This window comes from Bubalus bubalis, chromosome 16 (assembly GCF_019923935.1).
Source record: "Bubalus bubalis isolate 160015118507 breed Murrah chromosome 16, NDDB_SH_1, whole genome shotgun sequence".
Classification (NCBI taxonomy): Eukaryota; Metazoa; Chordata; class Mammalia; order Artiodactyla; family Bovidae; genus Bubalus; species Bubalus bubalis.
In genome coordinates this window covers 32,363,724-32,387,100 of record NC_059172.1, presented here as the reverse complement: position 1 = coordinate 32,387,100, position 23,377 = coordinate 32,363,724, and the positions used below count along the sequence as shown (strand labels likewise).

At 37.3% G+C, this 23,377-nt stretch overlaps 1 protein-coding gene and 1 non-coding gene across 2 annotated transcripts in view; both read right to left on the bottom strand.

Annotated features, from left to right (window-relative positions):
- The window catches only part of FCHSD2 (FCH and double SH3 domains 2), a 238,764-nt gene that overhangs the window by 94,166 nt on the left and 121,221 nt on the right, over positions 1-23,377 (bottom strand). The gene's annotated exons all lie outside the window — the stretch shown is intronic.
- On the bottom strand, positions 6,492-6,563 carry TRNAC-ACA. Its single transcript has one exon. It is a non-coding gene; the product is annotated as a tRNA-Cys (tRNA).

Genomic DNA, 23,377 nt, shown 5'->3' with positions numbered 1-23,377 from the left:
AAAAGAGGTCAGTCCAAATCAGATTGTCCAACAGATTTATAATAGAGATGAGTCCAAATTTGATTGTTCAACAAATGGTATTAGGACAGGTGGTTATCTAGAAAGAGGAAATATAGAATTCCTATCTTAAACCATACATACAGGTAAATTACAAAAGGATTAAAGGCTAAGTCTACAAAAAAAAAAAGTTAGAACATCTAGAAGAAAACACAGATTAATAACCATATGATTTCTAGGCAGAAGCATAAAAAATACAATAATGGAAGAGAATGATAATTTATGATTACATAAAAATTCAAATCTTCTGTTCATAGAAATAAATTTAAAAGCATTAGGCTTTGTTACTTTTGTGGGGGTGGGGGGTGGCCTGCGCTGCACAGCATGGAGGATCTTAAGTTCTCCAACCAGGAATGGAACCCACTAAGATCCTTGCAGTGGCAGCATCACTGAACCATGCGGGAACTTCCTGGACTTTGTTACCTTTAATATATAACAAACAATTAGTATTCATAACATAAAAAGAATTCCTACAAATCAGTAAGAAAAATATAACAGGACATCCCTCATGGTCCAGTGGTTAAGAATCTGCCTGCCAATCCAGGAGACATGGGTTTGATTCCTCATCTGGGAAGATTCCACATGCTGTGCAGCAACTAAGCCCATGTGCCACAATTACTGAAGCTGGCACACCCTAGAGCCAGTGCTCCACAACAGAAGCCACTGCAATGAGAAACTTGCATACTGCAAATAGAGAGCAGCTCCTGCTCAGCACAACTAGAGAAATCCCCACGTGCAGCAACAAAGACTCAGCATAGCCAAAAATAAATAAAACAAAATTTTAAAAACATTAAAAAAAAAAAAAGAAAAATGATGAAGGATATGAGTAAGCAATTCATAGCAGAAAAAACAGGAATGATGAATAATGCTCAACTTCACTAGTGATAAGGGAAATGAAAATAGAAAATACCTTTTAAAACGCAACAACTGGTAAAAATTAAAATATCTGCAATATTATGCCCTAAGGAGGATGTGGGAAAATGGGTACACCTATACAGTCCTGGAGACAGTATGCAGTGGTGCAGTTCTTTGGGTAGTACTAGACTATCGGAGAAGGCAATGGCACCCCACTCCAGTACTCTTGCCTGGAAAATCCCATGGACGGAGGAGCCTGGTAAGCTGCAGTCCATGGGGTTGCTAGAGTCGGACACGACTGAGCGACTTCACTTTCACTTTTCACTTTCATGCATTGGAGAAGGAAATGGCAACCTGCTCCAGTGTTCTTGCCTGGAGAATCCCAGGGACAGGGAAGCCTGGTGGGCTGCCGTCTATGGGGTCTCACCGAGTCGGACATGACTGAAGCGACTTAGCAGCAGCAGCAGCAGAAGACTATGTATATACTCTGTGGTTTAGTAATTTCAGGTGCAGATGTATGTGTATATGAAAATATGTACAAGAATATTCACAGGAGCATCATTTTAATAGTAAACTATTAGAAATCACTCAAATACTTTCAATAGCATATGTAAATCAAATGCAGTTTATAAAAAGGCATTTAATACAGATGCTAAAATGAATGAGTTATATATATTTAGATAAGTTTCAAAACCATAATGTGGTAATTAAAAATATTAAGTTGCAGAATAAGCACAATGCCACTGTATACAGTTTCTTTAAAGGCACACAGCAATATTTTAAATTGCTTATGAATATATACTTTGTGAATTTGTAAAAAGTATTGAAAACATGGTTAGAATAAAAGATGGTAACCTCAGAATAGTGGCTGTCCCTAAGGTAGAAACAAAGGAACAAGGAAAGAAGAAATGGAAGAGATGAGTCACAAAGGGATTTAAAATATATCTGTATCTGATTTCCTTAAAAAAATTTTATCTAAATCTAATTTGCTAACTTTAGTAATGGACACATGAACATTTATAATATTATTTTTGTATTTTTCTGTATGTTTGAAATATTTTATAATCTGTTAATGTTGAAATAGGAAATTTGTTTACTACTGAACAAAAGTCCAAGTTCTGCCTGACAGAAAGGTTTGAGAGAGAAAGTTATTAGTGAGAGATTGTATCAGGACAAAGCACAGAATGGCATGGTATATACTGGTATGGCAGAGCACAGATGTTCAGGAAGACTCAAGTCTTGGTTGGCACTTAAAATTCTGTAGAAAACAAATCTACAGCTAATTTAGGGGTTTTGAAAGAAATCTCTTCTGCTTCTTCACTTTCTCTAATTTCAGTACTCATTAAGGTTTCTGCCTTTGATTACAGAAAGGCAGGAGAGGTAAAATTCACACACTTTTGTTAGTTATTAACAGCTGTAATTAAAGGGGAGAAAACGGAAGAGAATTATTGATGAGGTTTATAGATGAACAACCGGAGAAGGCAATGGCACCCCACTCCAGTACTCTTGCCTGGAAAATCCCATGGACGGAGGAGCCTGGTAGGCTGCAGTCCATGGGGTCGCTGAGGGTCGAACACGACTGAGCGACTTCACTTTCACTTTTCACTTTCCTGCATTGGAGAAGGAAATGGCAACCCACTCCAGTGTTCTTGCCTGAAGAATCCCAGGGACAGGGAAGCCTGGTGGGCTGCCGTCTAAGGGGTCGCACAGAGTCGGACACGACTGAGGTGACTTAGCAGATAGATGGACAACAGAAATACATTAATTCACCTTTCACTTACACTGATAATTGATTTTGATTTATAATTTGGGCAGCTATCTTCCGGTCAGCTTTACCCCCATGACTTAACATATACACTAATGACACTCTCTCTATTGTGTACTTCATTGTGTCCGTGAATAGAAAATAGGTAAACTGCTATGGAATCGTATTTCACTTATCGCTTAGCATTATATAGGTTAAAACTATAAATTATATTAAAGTATATAATATAAAAACAATATACATAATAAAATAAAAAACATATGTAATATATACAGTTAAATTCAAATCAAATGGGCAGAAGTAACCAGAGTGTCACCTAAAATATGCTTCTAAGGGAAACATTATAGCTTAGTCACTCCTGTGTGGTAGAGTAGTATATAGAACACAAATGTCAGTCTATTCAAGAGACAGCATCAGAAACGAACATGGAATTTGAAAACTGTACACTATATACAAAGAGCAGCTAGAACAGAGGAAACAGAATTTTATGGGGTTGGAGGAATATATGGGAAATCATTTTGTACAAAAATCATAATCTCACTATCTAGAAATAATCACTTCTAAATATTTTGATGACTATCCCATCTATCTGGACATGTATTTATACAATAGACTTCAAAAATAAATTTAAGGCTATATCTTATATATTATTTATGAGCCATTTAAAGTTAGTATAGTGTTATTTTCCATGTCATTAAATAATATTCTACAACATAAGTTAAAGACGAATTATAGCATATAACAACTAGATATATCTTAATCATTGCTTATATTTTATATTACATATTTATATTGTACAAATTAATGTTATATATAACATTCTATTTGTTATTAAATAATTATATTTTAAAGTATATTATATTACTTCAAATTATTAAATATTTTATTTTTAAACCTTTTAGTTCCTTTTAATTTTTCATCTCATTGTAATCTCATGCATGTCTATTTAGTTTCTCTGTCCATTTTTCACCTGAGATTTTTAGGGGCTTCGTTTTTTATTTTTGCTATTGAACTGCATGATTTCTTTATATACTGTAGATGTGAACCCCTTATCTATGATTTGCAAATATTTTCTCTCATTCCACAGGTTGTCTTCTCATTTTGTGGATAGTTTCTTCAGCTGTTCAGAAGCTTTTGTTTGATGCAGTCCTACTTATTTAAATGTCTTTGCTTCTGTTGCTTGTGCTTTTGGTGTCATATCTAAAAAAATCTGCCAAGACCAAGGTGAAACAGCTTTTTCCCTATGTTTTCTTCTAGGAGTTATTTTATAATATCAGGTCTTATGCTTAAGTCTTTAATCCATTTTGAGTTAATTTTTGTATATGGTATAAAGTAGGGGGTCCAATTTCTTCTGTATATATAGAGGTAAATCCAGTTTCCCCAAAACCATTTATTGAAGTTTCCCCTTGAATATTTTTGGCTCCTTTGTCAAAAATTAGTTAAACTTATATATGAAAGTATTATCTCCTTTTTTAAACACCCGGTTTGTAATTTTTTCGTATTTCTTTTAGGATGTTTTAATTTTTCTTACTGATTTATAAGAACCTTTTAACTCCTATATTGTCATCTACCTTATCAGATATTTAGAAACAGCACAGATAGTGGCTGTGGTAGAAACTGTCTACTGTCCACCAAAATCTGTTCTCCCTTTTTTCCTGGGCATGTGGTGGGATTATACTTCCTGGCTTTCCCTGCTGTTAGGTGTGGGCCTTGGGAGCCAACACAAACGTGAACAGGAGTAATATATGCCACTTTCAGCACTACATCTTAAGATCTAGTATGTCTTTGCTCTCCAGAGAAAGGTTCTCTTTCCTGTACCCTTTAGCTAGAAGGCAAATAAGTCAACATCCAGGTTTTGCCAAACAGGTGATTTGAGAAAGTGGTAGAGTCATCTTGCTACCTGGGTACTTGAATAATTTCCTGAGGCAGAACCTGTCTACCCTGAACTATGGGATGAGAAATAATTAACATCTATCTTGTTTGAGCCATTACATTTTGCGTCTATTTCTGTAGGTTAACCTGTATCCTAATTAATGCAGAACTAGTATCTTGTAGTGGAATGTTCTTATAACAATAACAACAACCACCAAAAAGCTAGTATAGGTGACATCTGCTAAGCAGCGTAGTAGAGAAAACAGATGCTGCAGATTGGAAAGCTGGAAATACTTGTTATACTATGGCAAAACATCAGATGATACTGCTGCCTGTATAACATGGTCAGTAGACCAGAGTTATAGATTGCTTAGTTCTAAGACAGAGTTTCTCAATCTTGGCACTGTGGTTTACATGTAAAGCACTTACTACAAGCCTTGGCACTTAGCTCAATAAAAGTTACTTATTGTTGTTATTATCGTTGTTGCATTACACATTTTAAAATTCTGGAATTGTCAAATTTATCACCATATTCCCATATAGTGTCCACTTTTGCCAGAATACTTAAAAATCTCCTCCTCACACTGCCTCTGCTAAGTCGCTTCAGTCGTGTCCGACTGTGCGACCCCACAGACAGCAGCCCACCAGGCTCCCCCGTCCCTGGGATTCTCCAGGCAGGAACACTGGAGTGGGTTGCCATTTCCTTCTCCAATGCATGAAAGTGAAAAGTGAAAGTGAAGTCGCTCAGCTGTGTCTGACTCTTAGCGACCCCACGGACTGCAGCCCACCAGGCTCCTCCGTCCATGGGATTTTCCAGGCAAGAGTACTAAGATCAGCTAAATTTTCACCTATGTTTTTCTCTGTTATGTTTATCTTTAACAAATCTAAAATCTGGTATGTATAGGGATCAGAATTTTCCTTTCTCTAGAGCCTCACCATCATTACCTTTATAATCAACTTTCCCACTCATTTGAAATCTACCTTTTCAAAGTTTGTTTATAAGCTCTTAATATCTAACTGAGATTAATCATGCTTGCTGAGGAAATGAGGCTAGAGTTGAGTGAAGCAGATAAAGGTGCTATTCATAACGCTGAGAGAATATTCTAACTGACAAGAATACTATAAAAAACACATTCTTTTACTTAAAAGATAACTTTCTGAATCCACATGTTGTTAGCACTCTCAATAGGCACATTTTACAGCATTTTATTTTTGGTAAGAACCAAAAAAATCCCTACATCATTATGCCTGCATATGTTTTACCAAAGGAAGATAAAGTTAAGAAGGAAGAGTGCCACGAGTCTAATGCTTGGAAACTCCCTACATACTTTCATTTATATAGGTTTTGCTTGGTTACTCAGCTGAAGTCACTTTCTCTTCTCTATTTTAATGTCAGAAAGATAAATAAGGTCTGTAAGGGAAAATACTAATCTACTATTAGCCTTCAGTATTTTTAGAGCAAAAAACAGTTCCATATACTTACTTTTCTGTTTACTTGTGTTCACCAACTTTAGCTATCCTGGTAAGAAAATCTGGTTAGATACAAAGGAGTTTATTAATATAGCTAAAATGCTGATGGCATTACCAACTCAATGGACATGAATCTGAGTAAACTCCGGGAGTTGGTGATGGACAGGGAGGCCTGGAGTGCTGTAGTCCATGGGGTTGCAAAGAATCAGACACGACTGAGCAACTGAACTGAACTGAACTGAAAATGCTGTTATGTTGATTAGTAGAAGATCACAGAAGGTGGAAAGAGAAACTGAATACTCAAAGAACACTTACTACATGCCAATCACTTATACACGTTTGAAAGTGAAGTCCCTCAGTCGTGTCCGATTCTTTGCAATCCCATGGACTGTAGCCCACCAGGCTCCTCCATCCATGGAATTTTCTAGGCAAGAGTACTGGAGTGGGTTGCCATTTCCTTCTCCAGAGGATCTTCCCAACCCAGGGATCGAACCTGGGTCTCCTGCATTGTAGGCAGATGCTTTACCATCTGAGCCACCAAGGAAGTCCCTACATACATTTACAACTCATGAAAAGGATACTGTTAGCCCTTTTTTGACTGATGAATAAACAGGATTGCACAGGTCAAGAGATATAAGGCAATGAAAACCTACTCTTGGAGGAAGACTTTCATGATAAAATTATCTTTTTCTTAATGTCAGTCATTTAACCTCAATGCTGTATAGCAATTATACTTCAATAACAACTCCCCTCAAGTGAAAAAAACAGTTCACCTTCTCAAGAACCTCAGGCTACCCTGAAGCAAAAAGAGCTATTTCTCTACTGGCTCTAAATACTTCAAATTTCAAAAAATTTTATTACTGGAAGTGGAAAGAATAAAATAAATGTGTGAAGTTACTGTATTCCAATAGAAAATAAAATAAATATGGTATTAAATATTAAACAAAATAAAATATGCCAGAAAAAAAATGAGATGCCTAACAGTCTTGGATCAGAAAGAAAGATTAAACTTCACGAAGAATATTCTGAGAAATGGTCTTAAGAGGGTTTGCCAAGCATCAGAAACTAAGGCAGAAAAGTAAAATCCAGGTCTTAGAAACTTATAACTGGTGATGCCAATTCCGTTAACAGGGTCTTTGTCAAAATATCCCTAATCTCTAATTCTATTTTCTGATTTACAGTTTGAAAGTTAACTGACATTAAAAGCCAGGTTACTTGATACTTATTAGCTTATTTGACACTAATTCTCCTCATAAAAAACGTAAAATATCTATCTAATTTACAGGTATATAAACAGACATCACTAATGTGTCACCCAAACCATTTTTATCCCCCCAAATTTATTAAATGTGAATATGCAAAAAGTCATTCAACAAATATTTATCGCGAGTCTACTACTTGTTATACATTACTTTAAGATGGTGGAGATATTGTGTGGAAAGAAAAACCAGACCAAATCCCTGTTCTTAATTATTATGACTGGTTATAACAAGTACAATAAAGAAGAACAAAGTAAAGGATTAGACAGTGAAGAAAAGGATGCTATCTTACACTGAGTAATCAGAAAAGCCTCACTAGTAAAGTCATGTTCAAACCAAGACCTAAAGTGAAGAAACAGTAAGTTATATGGATATCTGGGGGATACTTGCTAAGGAAATCGCAAGGGCAAAGGTCCTGAGGTGAGAGAATGATTGTTGATAGTGAGAAGGCCAATATGGCTAAATTACAGTGATGGAAAAGTGGTAGATGACATAGGACTTAATAGTTTTGACTTTTAAAATGAGTGAGAAGAGAAGCTACCAGAAGGTTTTGAGCAAAGGAATGACTTCTGACTTAGGTTTTTTATTTTCTGGGGTAGGGCACTGTGAGGCAGGTGGGGTTCCCCAGCCAGGAATTGAAACCATGCTGCCGGCACTGGAAGCACAGAGTCTTAACCACTGAACTGCCAGCGAAGTCTTGACTCGGGCTTTAAAAGGATTGCTTTGCCTGTTGTATGAAGAATAGTCACTGAAGGGAGGGGTAGAAGCAGAGAGTCAAATAGATTTGCTAAGGTACATGCAAGAGATAATAACAGTGGCTCAGTTTAGAATAATAATAGCAGTGGGGATGGGGAAAAAAATGGTCCTATTTATAGGTACAGCTGAAGGCACCTACTGATGGGACAGATACAGGATTTGGAGAGGGGCAACAAGGGTGACACTGGCCCGAGCAATTGCAAGGACATAGCTGCAATTACTGAGATTAGGAAAATTCAAGACTGGCAAGTTTGGGAGGGGAAAATCCAAGTTTAGCAGGTGACCAGAGTGGTCATGAGATGAGTAATATACAAAGAGACCGAGCTTCAGGAAATATATTGAGGATAACAGGAGCCTAACTTCTGTCAAAGAAAGCATTTGCATACAAATACAGATAAGGGGAAACTTAGACGGAATTCTGAGGTAATAAGATTGGAACTGGACATCTCAAGGTGAATTTATGTTTACAGACTCATGGACAGATACAGAAACAGGTATAGCTGTGTATATGTCTATACATCCTAGCCCTGGTCACTGAAAGGGACTAGAAGCAATAATTCCCAGAAGCAATGAGCATACTGATTACCAAGAATTTAGCTTCTAAATATTATCTTCTACTAGGAAACAGTTTATTCCAGAATCAGGACAAAGATAGTAAATGATAAGCCTGGAGTGTCTTTCACCAGAAAGGAAACACTAAGAGAATAATAGGCACATGTGTGAAGGACAGGAGCCAACTTGACGAGATTCCTATTGATCAAGCATGGAGCAATTTAAGCACAACAATAAATAAAAAAAGCAACAAACTGCAATCCACTGAATAAAATGGAAATCCATGACTATGATATGAATACATAGGTAGATAGATAAGAACAGAAACTTCTTCCTTATGGTAGAGTGACAACTAACAAATGTAGAAGAAATGATGAAAATATTTCATCATTCGGCAACCATCAGAGAAGTGGTTGACTCAGGAAGGTTTCATCAAAGTATGCTAAGACTGTGGGTAGTGGTTTGATGAACAACAGGATGTTGGCACACTTTTCCCCCAAAATACTTAACACTGTATAGGAAAGAATAGTGACTTTATAGTGCAAAACAACCTAGCAGATAACAAACCAACTGATTAACATCACCAGTGGTAGGAGAGGTTGACATCATGTGTCTCTTGATGTGATAAGAAGAGCACAGGATCATTTCTGAGGTATTTTTGTCAAGAATGTATGGCCTGACATTGGACATGTAGCAATGCTGGACAAACCCAGCCTGATGAGGGACAAGCTACAGAATCAAAGGCCTATACTCTTTCAACTGTGAAGATCATGAAATGCAGGAAAAAACAGAGGAACTCTTCCAGAATGAAGAAGACTAAAGAGACATGATAGCTAAATGGAACCAGTACAATGGTACTGGATTGAATTTCACATTAGAAATAAAAAAAAAAAGATATTGTTGGAACACTGGTAAAATTTGTATTGTGTCTATGGACTGGATGGTAGTGCTGTATTAACACTGATTTCCTGATATGGATGGTTTAAGGTTTGGATAGTTAGGTAGAAGAGTAGCTTTATTTGGGGTAAAAAAAACATTCTAGAGCATTTAGAAGTGGCAGGGCATTATGTCTGCAATTTGCTCTCAAATGGATTGGAAAAAGAATAATGACAATGGATACACATACAAACACATACATACATATATATTACATGTTAAATGGAGAAGAAGAAAATGAATAAAACATCAATGGAGGAATGCAGGTAAATGGGATTTCTCATTTTTTACTGTTCTTGTAATTTTTCTATAGGGTGGGAATGATACAAACATAAATTATTTAAAATAACAATTAACATAAAAATTAACCTTTTAAAAATTGAGTGATAACTATATGCACACGTACATGAATGCTAAGTCGCTTCAGAAGTGTTCAACTCTTTGCGATCCTATGGACTGCAGCCCACTAGGCTCTTCCTCCATGGGGATACTCCAGGCAAGAACACTGGAGTAGTGGGCTTCCTAGGTGGTGCTAATGGTAAAAGACTCGCCTGCCAATGCAAGAGACCAGAGTTCGATCCCTCATCTGGGACGACTGCACAGATGGTGGAGCAGCTAAGTCCATGTGCTACAACTATTAAGCCTGTGCTCTAGAGTCTGGGAAGCGCAACTACTGAGCCCATGTGTCACAACTACTGAAACCGGTGCGTCCTAGAGCCCATGCTCCACAACAAGAGAACCCACTGCAATGAGAAGCCTGGACACTGTAACTGGAGAGTAGTTCCCACTCACCACAACTTGAGAAAAGCCCGCATATTCTCCAGGCAAGAACACTGGAGTGGGCTGCCATTTCCTTCTCCAATGCATGAAAGTGAAAAGTGAAAGTGAAGTCGCTCAGTCGTGTCCGACTCTTCGCGACCCCAAGGACTGCAGCCCACCAGGCTCCTCCGCCCACGGGATTTTCCAGGCAAGAGTACTGGAGTGGGGTGCCATTGCCTTCTCCAATGAAGACCCAGCAAAGCCAAAATAAATAAATAAATAATATTATTTAAAAGGAACAAGAATGCTGGAGTGGGTTGCCATGCTCTCCTCCAGGTAATCTTCCCGACCCAGGGACTGAATGCATGTCTCTTATGTCTCCCACATTGGCAGGCGAGTTCTTTACCCCTATGGCCACATGGGAGGTCCAATAACTGTATACATACATACATATGTGAAAACACACACACACATGTACACACGATCATGTTTTTACCACTTAACTACTTCACTCTGCTTTAATCTTTAAGATTTTGACTTTATTTCACCTGCAAACTTAAGCAGTATTTTACAAAGCGAAAAATGGCTTGCTTTAAGTCAAATCGCAGGTGAACCTTTGGTACTAAGGAGCAGAATACAAAAACAGAATGAAATGTTCTAAAACAGTCATTGGATTTCAAGTAAATAAACACTGTGGGACAAAATCTACTAACTGGAATTTCTTTATAGAAAAGTAGTTTCCCACATTGATCAATCAGTTTCTACCCAAGTTCACCAATTCTATATTCTCCTTTTATTAAAAACCACATTCAGAAAAAGGTCTCATCTCCCTAATTCTTATCTGTAATCACTTAAAACTTATCAGATTTAGGAAAAAGAGTCTACCTTAACCAAATACTCCTAAGAAGTAATTTTTTAAAGCTGAAAACAAAACTCCAGAATCTTGTTTCAGAATAGAACTTTCTAGTCTACCAAAATACCTGACCTGTTTCCATCTTTGGAAATAGCACTGGACTAGATCAGTCTCTCAATTGCTTTCTTCCCCTGACACACCTAAAAAATATGATACATGTTCACCAGAAATACGTAGGGTGTGCATATGCCATCCTCTATCTGGAGGGTGAGCTGGTGGGTTAAAATGATTTGCAAGCCTGGATGTTTCTAAGTTTCTGTCAGTACTCCACCAATTTCAAAAATTTTAATCCTGGTTTAACGGTCATCTTTCTCTTCTACTTCATATAGTCTACAGTCTTTGTTCAACAGAAAGGCTTGGTCTGTTTTGAAATTAACAATCTGGACTGTCAATTTAAGATCTGCTCCTATAGTTGGTCAAGTGTCACACTAAATGACAAGTCCCCACAAAGGGTGGGCCTGATTTCAATAAATTGCAAAGATAGCCATTTCTCAGCTCCGCTCCCAACAGCTTTCTGTGTTTTTTGAAAGGAGCAATAAAAGTATTTAATATTGCATGTCAGACACTGGGTCAATTACAAGTAAGTCACATACTGAATGGTAGAGGTAGAACTACAATTCAAGTTCCTCTAAGTTTCTGGGGGTGTTTTTTGTTTTGTTTTGTTTTTGCTGTCATTAAGATACCTCAGACATTTAATGCACTGACCTAAGTCTGAGTTTGAGGAAGATATTTTAAAAAGGACAGATATATAGAAAAAATCTACATACTTCAAATACATATTAATTTGGCATATGTATGTTTTAATCTGCTGTTCCTATAGATCTAAATGAATCCAAAGCAGAGATTTACTAGGTTGGGGACACCGAATATGGGGCCCATGTGCTAGCATTTGCTCCTCTCACACTCACAACAGAAACTGGTAATGGATCATGGCCTTTGAGCCTAGCAGTCTCAGAATACTTCTTGGCCCAGCATTCCAAACAGCCACTAATTTATTACAATTGGCACATACACCAAAACTCACTTGCCTTTCCCATTTCTTTTAGATTTGCCAGGATTTTTAGCAAATAGTATGTCTTCTGTAAGCCACCAAAAAGTTGTCTCTGCTTGGATAATGTTGGGGGTGGAGGGAAGGTATAGGAAAGGAAGAGAGTAATAGTCTTATGGCTTAAAGGATGCAAGTAAAGAAAGGCTGTGACAAAAAGAATTCCCAGATGTTAAGAAAGCTGAGCCAGAAATTTAGGGTTGAGGCTACAGAGAGTAAATTATTCTTGGGGAGACAGCTGAACTACAAGTATATAAATCGTGGTGCTTCCAGGCCATTTTGAATTGTGTTCCTCTGTATTTAGTGCTGCTTTAAATATGTGTAGTTTAGAAATGTGGGTTTGATCCCTGACTTGGGAAGATCCCCCAAGGAGGGCATGGCAACCCACTCTAGTATTCTTGCCTGGAAAATCCCATGGACAGAGGAGCCTGGCGGGTTAAGTCCATGGGGTTGCCAAGAGTCGAACACGACTGAAGCTACTGAGCATTCAAGCATGCACTTTCCCACCATGTTGTGTGCCTGCTATATTCTGGGCAAAAGGAGACAGCACTTAATATACATTTACCTCACAAAATATTCCTCAAATCAATATGGACACTTAGCAGCCTCATTTTACAGACGAGTTAACTGACAAAACAGAAATAATTTGCTCAAAGTCACAAAACTATGAAGTGATGGGGCCAAGAATCAAATCAGATTTTGCTCCAAAACTTCTCTCCTTTAACCATCACATTATACTTAATTATGAATAAAACTGAAAAAAACTTAGATGAAAAAATTGAGTGTTAATAGCTAACAGGTTTCACAGCTGTTGAATTAACAGTGGCTAATTAAGAGACAGGTAAACTTGGAAGTACATCTTTACTAACCTAGTAACCACAGGGTTCTATTCATTTCAATGATTTTATCTAATCCTGGGGGAATAAACAGAAGGAAAGCTTATCAAATGTACAAAGATGAAATATCATGAATGAAAGAATCAAGATTCAAATGAATCTCCAAAGACTGGAATAATGGAACAGAAATCAAGAGGATTAATTTTAAAGGAACAAATGCAAAAAGATCAGTGGAATATGTACAGGATAAAGGATGACTGGTTGAAGGCTCTAACCACACTGATGTTCCAACCACACTGATGAGAAAAAACACTCTACTGGCCTTTGCACTGGTTCTTCTCTCTGCTTAAGATGCCTCTTATAGCTCTTCTTTGAACAGGAAAATCCCACCGTCTATCCTTCAAGGCCCAACACAAATGTCACTATCTCTGAGAAGTCTTCCTTACTCCCTGAGACCAGGCTGGTCATTCTTTCTACTCTGTGCTCTATCACACTGTGTCCATGTTCTAAAGGTACACATTTGTCCTCCTCAGCCCTCAAGGACAAGTGCTGTGTCATTCATTATCTTTTCATCTGGAGGCCAGCAGAGTTCCTGACATATATTAGGCACTCTGTAAATGTTAACTTTTATCATCATGATCAGCAGAATCCTCCTAGTAACTTCTGAATCAATCCTCTCATCCTTTTAAACTAACGCCCCCAGGTCAGGGGGTAATGGCCTTATTTGTATTCTTGCTTGTAGTATCCATCTTTCACACTGCTGCCATAGTCATCTTCCTAATATGAAAATCTGATCATTTCACTTCTTGATTCAAAAGTCTCCAATGGCTCCCCACTGTCCACAGAATCTTCTCAGTAGGGCATAGAAGTCCAGTCATATGCTCTTCCTCTAGCCCGGTCCTTTCTCTTGCTATGTGCTCCTACTGCACATTCTACTGTACAGATACCGTACCTCTGTAGTCTGGAATCATAGTTGTCTCTATATTTAGAATGTTCTCAATCTGCCTGTTTTCTAGGAAAACTGGATTTGATTCAATTCTATAAATATTTACTGAGCACTATTCTATGGAATAAAACACAATAGTAAATAATACACAGTTCCTCCTTTCGAGGCCTTACATTCTATCAAGTGAGACAGAATAACTTGCATTAAAAAACACCTCTGTGAAGCCTTTCCTGACTTTCTTCCTCCTTCCTCTGGTCTCATTATATTTGTACATAGTGCCATTATAGCATTATTTATTGCAAAATAACTGCTTACTTGCCTGCTGGCTCTGCACTGTACACTTCATGTGGGCAGACTGTTTCTCATTTTTATGCTCTTAATACTAGTAAACAGATTCATACATTAATATATTCAACAAATAATTATATGCTAGGTACTGTGCCAAGCTCCAGAGATACAATTTTGAGTATAAAACAGACACAACTTTGCTTTCATGAGGTAGAAAGTATACTGGGGGACAGGCAGGAAAGCAAGAGGGCAATATAATCAAATACGCAATTACAAAGAGGAACATAATGAAGGAAAGAAATCTGCTGTTATGAGAACATATAATGAGGAATCTGATATAGTTTGGGGGAAGTTTCCCTATAGAAACAAATTTGAACTGGGAAATGAACCATGATTAAGAATTTAAAAAGTGAATGGGGAGAGTGAGGAGAAGAACGGTTTTAGGCTGAGAAAAGAATATATGCAAATACCTTGATGAGAAAGCTTGGTATTACTGAGGAACTAGAAGAGAATCATTTACTGAAGTGCAGAGTGAAGTAGGGAGATTCATGAAATGAGAATAAAGAGACAAAGGATAAAAAAGTGAAATATGGAGAAGGAAATGGCAACCCACTCCAGTATTCTTGCCTGGAAAAGTCCATGGACAGAGGAGCCTGGCTGGCTGCAGTCCATGGGGTTACATGACTGAGCATGTGTGCATGAGGGTGGAGGGTCACGGGTTGGTAGCAATAAACTGGTAGAACTAAAAAAAAAAAAAAAAAAAAAAAAAAAAAAAAAAGTGAAATAACCCAAATGTCCATCAACTGATGAGTGGATAAACAAGATATGGTAGCCATGCAATGGAGTAGAGTTTCATCATAGAAAGAATAAAATGTTGATTCATGCTATAACATGCAGGAATCTTGAAATTATACTAAGTGAAAGAAGCCAGACACAAATGGCCATATATTGCATGATTCCATTTCTATGAAATATTAAGAACAAAGCAAATCCATGGAGATAGAAAGCAGTTTAGTCTGGCAGGAGCTAGTGGGTAGGGAGAACAGAGAGTGATTGTTAATGAGGTCTAACGTTTCTTCTTGGGAAGATGAACATATTCTAGACTAAGATAGATAGTAGGGTATGAGTTGTAAAACCTTGTGAATATAGTAAAACCCACGACACCTTAAAATGGTGAATTTTATGGTATGCAAACTGTGTGGATCACAATAAACTGTGGAAAATTCTGAAAGAGATGGGAATACCAGACCACCTGACCTGCCTCTTGAGAAATCTGTATGCAGGTCAGGAAGCAACAGTTAGAACTGGACATGGAACAACAGACTGGTTCCAAATAGGAAAAGGAGTTCGTCAAGGCTGTATATTGTCACCCTGTTTATTTAACTTATATGCAGAGTACATCATGAGAAACGCTGGACTGGAAGAAACACAAGCTGGAATCAAGATTGCCGGGAGAAATATCAACAACCTCAGATATGCAGATGACACCACCCTTATGGCAGAAAGTGAAGAGGAACTCAAAAGCCTCTTGATGAAAGTGAAAGTGGAGAGTGAAGAAGTTGGCTTAAAGCTCAACATTCAGAAAACGAAGATCATGGCATCCGGTCCCATCACTTCATGGGAAATAGGTGGGGAAACAGTGGAAACAGTGTCAGACTTTATTTTTCTGGGCTCCAAAATCACTACAGATGATGACTGCAGCCATGAAATGAAAAGACGCTTACTCCTTGGAAGGAAAGTTATGACCAACCTAGATAGCATATTGAAAAGCAGAGACACTACTTTGCCAACAAAGGTTCGTCTAGTCAAGGCTATGGTTTTTCCAGTAGTCATGTATGGATGTGAGACTTGGACTGTGAAGAAGGCTGAGCGCCGAAGAATTGATGCTTTTGAAGTGTGGTGTTGGAGAAGGCTCTTGAGAATCCCTTGGACTGCAAGGAGAATCCAACCAGTCCATTCTGAAGGAGATCAGCCCTGGGATTTCTTTGGAAAGAATGATGCTAAAGCTGAAACTCCAGTACTTTGGCCACCTCATGCAAAGAGTTGACTCATTGGAAAAGACTGATGCTGAGAGGGATTGGGGGCAGGAGGAGAAGAGGACGACAGAGGATGAGATTGCTGGATGGCATCACTGACTCAATGGATGTGAGTCTGAGTGAACTCCAGGAGTTGGTGATGGACAGGGAGGCCTGGCGTGCTGCGATTCATGGGGTCGCAAAGAGTCGGACACGACTGAGTGATTGATCTGATCTGATCTGATCAAGAAATAAAGTTGGCAAAAGAACACAGAACAAGCAGTGTCTTTTAAATTATCTTGACTTCCTTTCGGTTTCCTTTGGAGGAATAAGAAGCCATGAGGTTTCTATGTAGGGTATGGAGTAGCACTTCCAAAATTACTTTCTGAACAAATAAATAGACTTCTTGATATACAACAACTCAATGCTTTTTATAACATGCAGAAATCTCTCTGTCTTCTGATTTAAACTTTTATAACATTTCTTGTCAAATAATCTTTATTTCCAACTATATTGATGGAGGATAAATTTTCATTTCCTAAATGAGCCTTTATTCTGATTTCCAAAATGATAGTGCTGAGATGGAATTCCAGAAAGTCTTAAAACTCACTACTGCTCTTGATGGCATTAAGGGCCATGAACTACTTGATAAACATAAGGCCTGCTCAGAGAAGTCAATGCTTCTGATCAGTCACCTTCACTCCAGGGATCCAGTGGTGCATCTACGTATCTGAGATTCATTTTCTGACCAACACTTCTCCTTGGTGCTTTGATGGTTTTATAATAGTAATAGTAAAAGATGTTGCTACAAACTGGCAAAACAAAACAAAAACCAAGACCAGCTTGTTCCCTTCAAAAATTGATGGGTAATGACTTTAAGGCCCCATCCAAGGATTCATATCACATGAAAAACGATTTTTCTTACACACACACGTGTATATACGTTACCTTTTATCAGCTTTTCTTTAAGATAATTTCAATAGTACACCTGGAACATCACTTAGCCTCAGTCTCACTTGTTAAAGTAAATACATAAACTCTGCTGCAGAATGTTAGATTCAATGGTAATTGTCTACTTATTCCCTTCAAAATCTTATGAGAGAATAAACTCCATCCCAGTGCTTCTTCATCTATAGACTTATTCCTTCTTGGATCATATTATAATCATTTCATTTCATTTGGCTTTGAGCTATTTTTCTCAAGAATAAAAATCAGATTACTGAATTATGCAGAAAAGGTTACTAAGAATTTAGGCTGTACCACCTTGCATGGTCAGTTAACTTTTTTTTTGGTCAGTTAACTTTTAAAAGTACATCTGAGAGACAGAAACAAAAAGAGAGACAAAAAGAAAGGGACAAAGACCAGTCTTTGCCTTTATTTTTTGAGAGTAGAGTGTTTAATCACCATTTTTTTTTTTTTTTTTTTTTTTTTACTTCTCCCTCTGCTTTGTACAAAGTAGAAATTTAGGAAAAATTATCTTCCTTTTTCTTTAAGAAATCACTAAATATAAGATGCACCACTGATTTAAAAACATTAAAAGATTTTTAAAAACCCTGAATCTTAGAATCAAGGAAATATGGTATGTGTCAACTAACTGATTTAATAAGAAAACAAAATGACCTGACATGTGTTTAAGTTAGATATTATAAAATCATGTCTGAAACTGGAATTCAGCAAACTCTATGAGTTTGAGCATAGAGCAAAGTTTATGCATGTTATTTGTGATAAAGAAATACAAAATTTAAGTGTAAATGCTTTCCTCAATGAAACTTCAAACCTACACATTGTCCACACTAGGTAAAACATCACCAAATGCACGCAAGTGAGGCCTGATCCTCAATCATAGGAATAAGACACTCTGTTCAGAAAAACTCCTGTCTGAAGGCAAAGACTATTTTTAACTGTGACTAACTACCTCAGTGACAGAATATAATCTGTGTTATATTCTGTGACATCATTACATCAGCCTGAGACTCAGAAGCAAAAGCTACCAGAATATCAGAAAAATGAATACTATGTGCCTTTTCAAAATAGCTTGAGAAGGAAAAACAAAAGGGAAAGGTTTTGATAAATGACTGACAAACAAAGAAAACTTTCTAAAGCCAGAAATGGCTAAGAATGCTGAAGACTTTGTTCACATGTCACTTCCTTTCTTAGCCCCAAAGCTAACACCATCAATCTCCACTACCTCAAGTTTTTTAACCAACAATAAATACATTACAGAATCTAGGAAGACCAATGAAAACCTAAATCTATATTTCCAGTGAGCAAAAATAATCTAATATTTTTAATATATAAAAGTGGCCTAACACAAAAAATAATCAAATTTAATGGAAAAAGATTAAACTTCATTGAAAACTGCATAAAAAGCTAGGATAATAAATAGTCTAATATTCACATCCTAATTTGCTCACAAAATTTGGTTTTTTTAAAAAGCTACTTTAAAGGCATTTTAGAATTTTTTCCTCAAGGTCAAAATTTTTTCAGTTTCATTAAAAATCCCTATTGCAAGGACTCTCAGCTCTGCCTCACTCATACCTCTCCCCAAGATAGATGGAAGCAGTGATTTCTGCAATATATCACTTTCAGCCCCCTGCTCATAGAGTGCATTCCTGTGAAATCATGTACTCTGCTACCATACATCCTACACCCCATATAAGGCCTGGCTAAGATGCTAACTATGAAGAAAGGCCCTCTACAAAGAAAGACCGACTGGAACCATTCCCTCCTCATTCATTCAATGTCAATTTTAGGTGCCAAGTATAAAACAGGGAACAAAACAAGAGAACCTACTCTCAGGAATCTTACATTCCAATGAGATCTGATGGCTATCTGTACCATTTGTATTCATAGTAATGCATAATTGGAAGGAAGTATTCATGTACATATAGAGTTGCCTTGAAGATTACATGAGATAATATGAATGTAAAGCCTGTACAGAATAAAAGCCCAATAAATAACAGCTATTACTATTACATGTTCTTAGAATGCAGTTATTTTTATGAAGGTCTTCATTCCACTTCTAATTTTAAAGGCCCCAGTAGCAAGGATTCACATTGCAAGCATCTCACTTCTTCAGTAAAGAAGAATTACATGCTATACAGAATGAAGAAAATAAATGTGCAGTCTTAAAAATGAATGAAATTCTGACACACTAATAACATCTGTGCATGAGCGCTCAGTTGCTTCAGGGTGTCCGACTGTTTGCAACCCTATGGACTAGAGCCCACTAGGTTCCTCTGTTCATGAGATTCTCTAGGCAAGATTATTGGAGTGGGTTGCCATGCTCTGCTCCAGGGCATCTTCCCAACCCAGGGATGGAACCCAAGTCTCCTGTGTCCCCTGCACTGCTGGCGGATTCTTTACCCACTGAGCCACCTGGGAAGCCCACTTATAACATGAGTGAACCTTAAAGACATTATGCTAAGTGAAATAAAGCAAACACAGAGGAACAAATATTGTATGATTTCACTTACATGAGATACCTACAGTAGTCATATTAATAGAGATAGAAAGTTGAATAGTGGTTTCCAGGGGGCTAGAGAAGGGAATGGGGAGTTATTATTTAATGTGTACAGAGTTTCAGTTTGAGAAGATGAAAAAGGAGGGATAGTGGAGGTGGATAGTGGTGATGGCTGTACAACATGGTGCATGTACCTAACATCACCAAACTACACATATAAAAACGACTAAAATGGTAAATTTTATGTTATTTATATCTTACCAGAATAATTAAAAAGTTAGTTTTCTCACTTTCCTTTCCCCAAAAGATCTCAGAACAAGGCAAGCATGTCCACTTTCACCACTTCTATTCAACTGTACTAAGGATCTTAGCCAATGATATATGACAAGAAATAAAAAGACTTATAGACTAGAAAGACTATCTTTATTCAATTTGACATGATCATGATCACTGAAAATTGTAAAGAATCCACAAAAAAGATACCAGAACAAGTGAATTTAGGAAGACTGTAGGATACAAGGTCATGTGGCAAAACTGCATTTGCAAAAAGAAAAAAAAAAGCCACAGCAATATTTCTGGTGCACATGTTCTTCTATAAACTTTGCACCCCCTGTACTCTCACCCCATTGAGAGGTAGAATCTATGCTATCAATCCCTTTTGATGATGGGTACAACTTTGTAACTTTTTCAGTGAATGGAATGCAGAACACTCTATGACCTCTGAGACTATTTCATAAAAGGCAATACTGCCTGTGCCGGATTAGTCTCCCTCCCTCATAGAAGGCTTCCTTTTAGAAGGCCGGCCATTTCCAGAGACGTTTCCAGGACGGATGGCCCCCTTTTAACTTTATTTCCTCACCACCTCTCCCTCTCCATTCTGCCTTTTTAATTTTATTAATATTTCCTCACCTTCCCCCATCTCTGTTTTATAAAACAACCTGGCATTCAGACCCACGGAAGATGGTTATTTTGAGACATTAGTCTGCCATCTTCTTGGTCAGCTGGCTTTCCAAATAAAGTTGTACTCCTTGCTTCAAGACCTTGTCTCTTGCATTTACTGGCCTGCTGTGCAGGGAGCAGAACAAGCTTGGATTTGATAACATGTCTACCTGTGCCCAGTAAAGCCAATCTAGTGACATCTGATAGTGGTGAAAGAAAGTGCAGTGCTTATCACAAGGCACCAATACAAGGAGAAAGGGTGGTTCATGCTCCAAAACCCCTGAACTCCTGAAGAGTTTCAGCAAAGCATTTTCAAAGGCAAGGTGAAAGAGGCACACCAGGGTATGTGATCAGCTAATGCACAATTCTTTTTGATTGGCTGATGGTGAGGTAACAGGGAAGTATCACAGGGGTTAACATTACACTCCTCAATGCCCATAGGTCTTGGGGCTACATGCTCATGATCATCATGTAGTTAATTTCTTCCATTTGGTGGTGGTTTTAGCATCTGGTATCTGGACGTACTGAGGCTCAGGTTCTTTGTGTCTCAGCACAGAAGGAATTCAGGGAGAGGCAAAGTGATAGGCAAGACACAGAATTAATATAGGATGCTTGTAAGAGATGCAAGTGGGTAGGCGAGGTAGCTCTGCTTACTTGTAGACTTTTTGATGACAGCCATTTTGACAGGTGTGAGGTGATAGCTCATTGTGGATTTGATTTGCATTTCTCTGATGATCAGCTATGTTGGGCATTTCTTCATATGTCTGTTGACCATCTATATATCTTCTTTGGAAAAATGTCTATTCAGATTTTTATCCATCTTTAAATCGGATTGTTTTTCTTTTTTTTTTTTAACATTAAGTCATATGAGCTGTGTACACATTTTGGATATTTATCCTCTATTGGTCATTCCATTTGCAAATATTTTCTCCCATTTAGTAGGCCTTCTGTTTTGTCCACAATTTCCTTTGCTATGCAAAGCTGTTATGTTTAATTAGATCATAGTTGTTTATTTTTGCTTTTGTTTCTTTTGCCTTAGTATAAACAGATCCAAAAAAAATAATCACTAGGATTTATGTGAAAGAGTATTCTGCCTATGTTCTCTTCTAGGAATTTTATGGATTCAGGTCTTATATTTAGGTTTTTAATCCATTTAAGTTTTTTTTTTAATAGTGTGAGAAAATGTTCTAATTTCATCCTTTTAATGTAGCTGCCTAGTTTTCCCAACACCACTTATAGAAGGAATTATCTTTTCTCCATTGTACATTTTTACCTTTATTGCTGTAGATTAAATGACTCTAAGTGTGTCAGTTTATTTCTGGACTCTCTGTTCTACTCCACTGATCTACGCATCTGTTTTTGTACCAGGATCATGCTTTTTATTAATTACTGTAGCTTTGTAAAACAAAGATTTACAAAGTGAGGCGGCATGATACTCCAGCTTTGTTATTTTTTCTCAAGATTGCCTTTGTCCATCAATTATTGTTGACTCTCCAGCCCAAGACATCCAATTAAGCTCTCAAGTAAGAATACTCAATTTCCTGCTGGCCCTGTCCAGTGGAGAATATGAGCAGTACATTATCATGATCTGATTCACATTTTTAAGAGATTACTTTGAAAAAAAAAAGTAGCATGAGGATTAGCCAGCTAAAGCTTAGAATTCTATTTAAAAACAAAAAACAAAACCCTGTCTTGGAACAGTGTTTCCAAATCATATTTCAAGGAACTCTAGTATTCAGCATAATGTCTCAGGAACTAAGGGAAAGAAGTAGAAGATGACATATGCAAGTACGGGTAATGGGGCCCACACAAAAGGGAAAAAAGCTCACAGCTTTAACCAAACAACTTCCTTTTTATCTGCTTTCTATATAAGGATTCCAAGTAGGAGTTTGTAGCAGTTATTCAACTGTTATGTAGGAGCTTGTAACAATTATTCAACTGTTAAAAATATTTTAAAATCACTGCTTTAGAAGTTTGGTAAAAATGGGCAAGAAGCCTCCTAATTTTCTCTTTTTGTGTCACAGGGAGCCAGTCATAATATAACCAATAAAACAGCAGAAAGGATCTATAATCTCATATTCCATGTACTCTTTAGGGGCTGTTCTAGAGAATTGTAACCTTCTATAGTGTTTCTGTCTCACTACTTATACGGATCATGTCCAATTTATCTTCGTATCACCATGCCTATCACCAAATATACACTTAGATACTTGTTGAGTTTAAGATGACACACAAACAATGTTAAAAGATATAAGAAAAAGTGCTGTAATACAATATCGTCTCTTTGGTAAAGCTGCTAATACATACCACTCTATGTATATTTCCTTAAGAAATTCTTGCATAAATACACCAAGAGACACATACAAGAATGTTGATAGCAATACTGTTTATAAGAGTAAAACAAAAACAACTAAAATTTCAGTTAAGAAAATGAGATGCAGTCACACGGGGAGCTTCCATTTTGCTAGTACTATTTCATTTCTGAAGCTGAGTGGTAAGCTAATGGGTAGTCATTTAATTTTTCTCTGAATGTATTTGTACATTTAGAAAATTTCATACATAGGTTTTAAAGTCCTATACCAAGGGTCAGAAACTATGGCCTGTGGGTCAAATCCAGCCTGATGCTTATTTTTATAATAAAGTTTTACTGG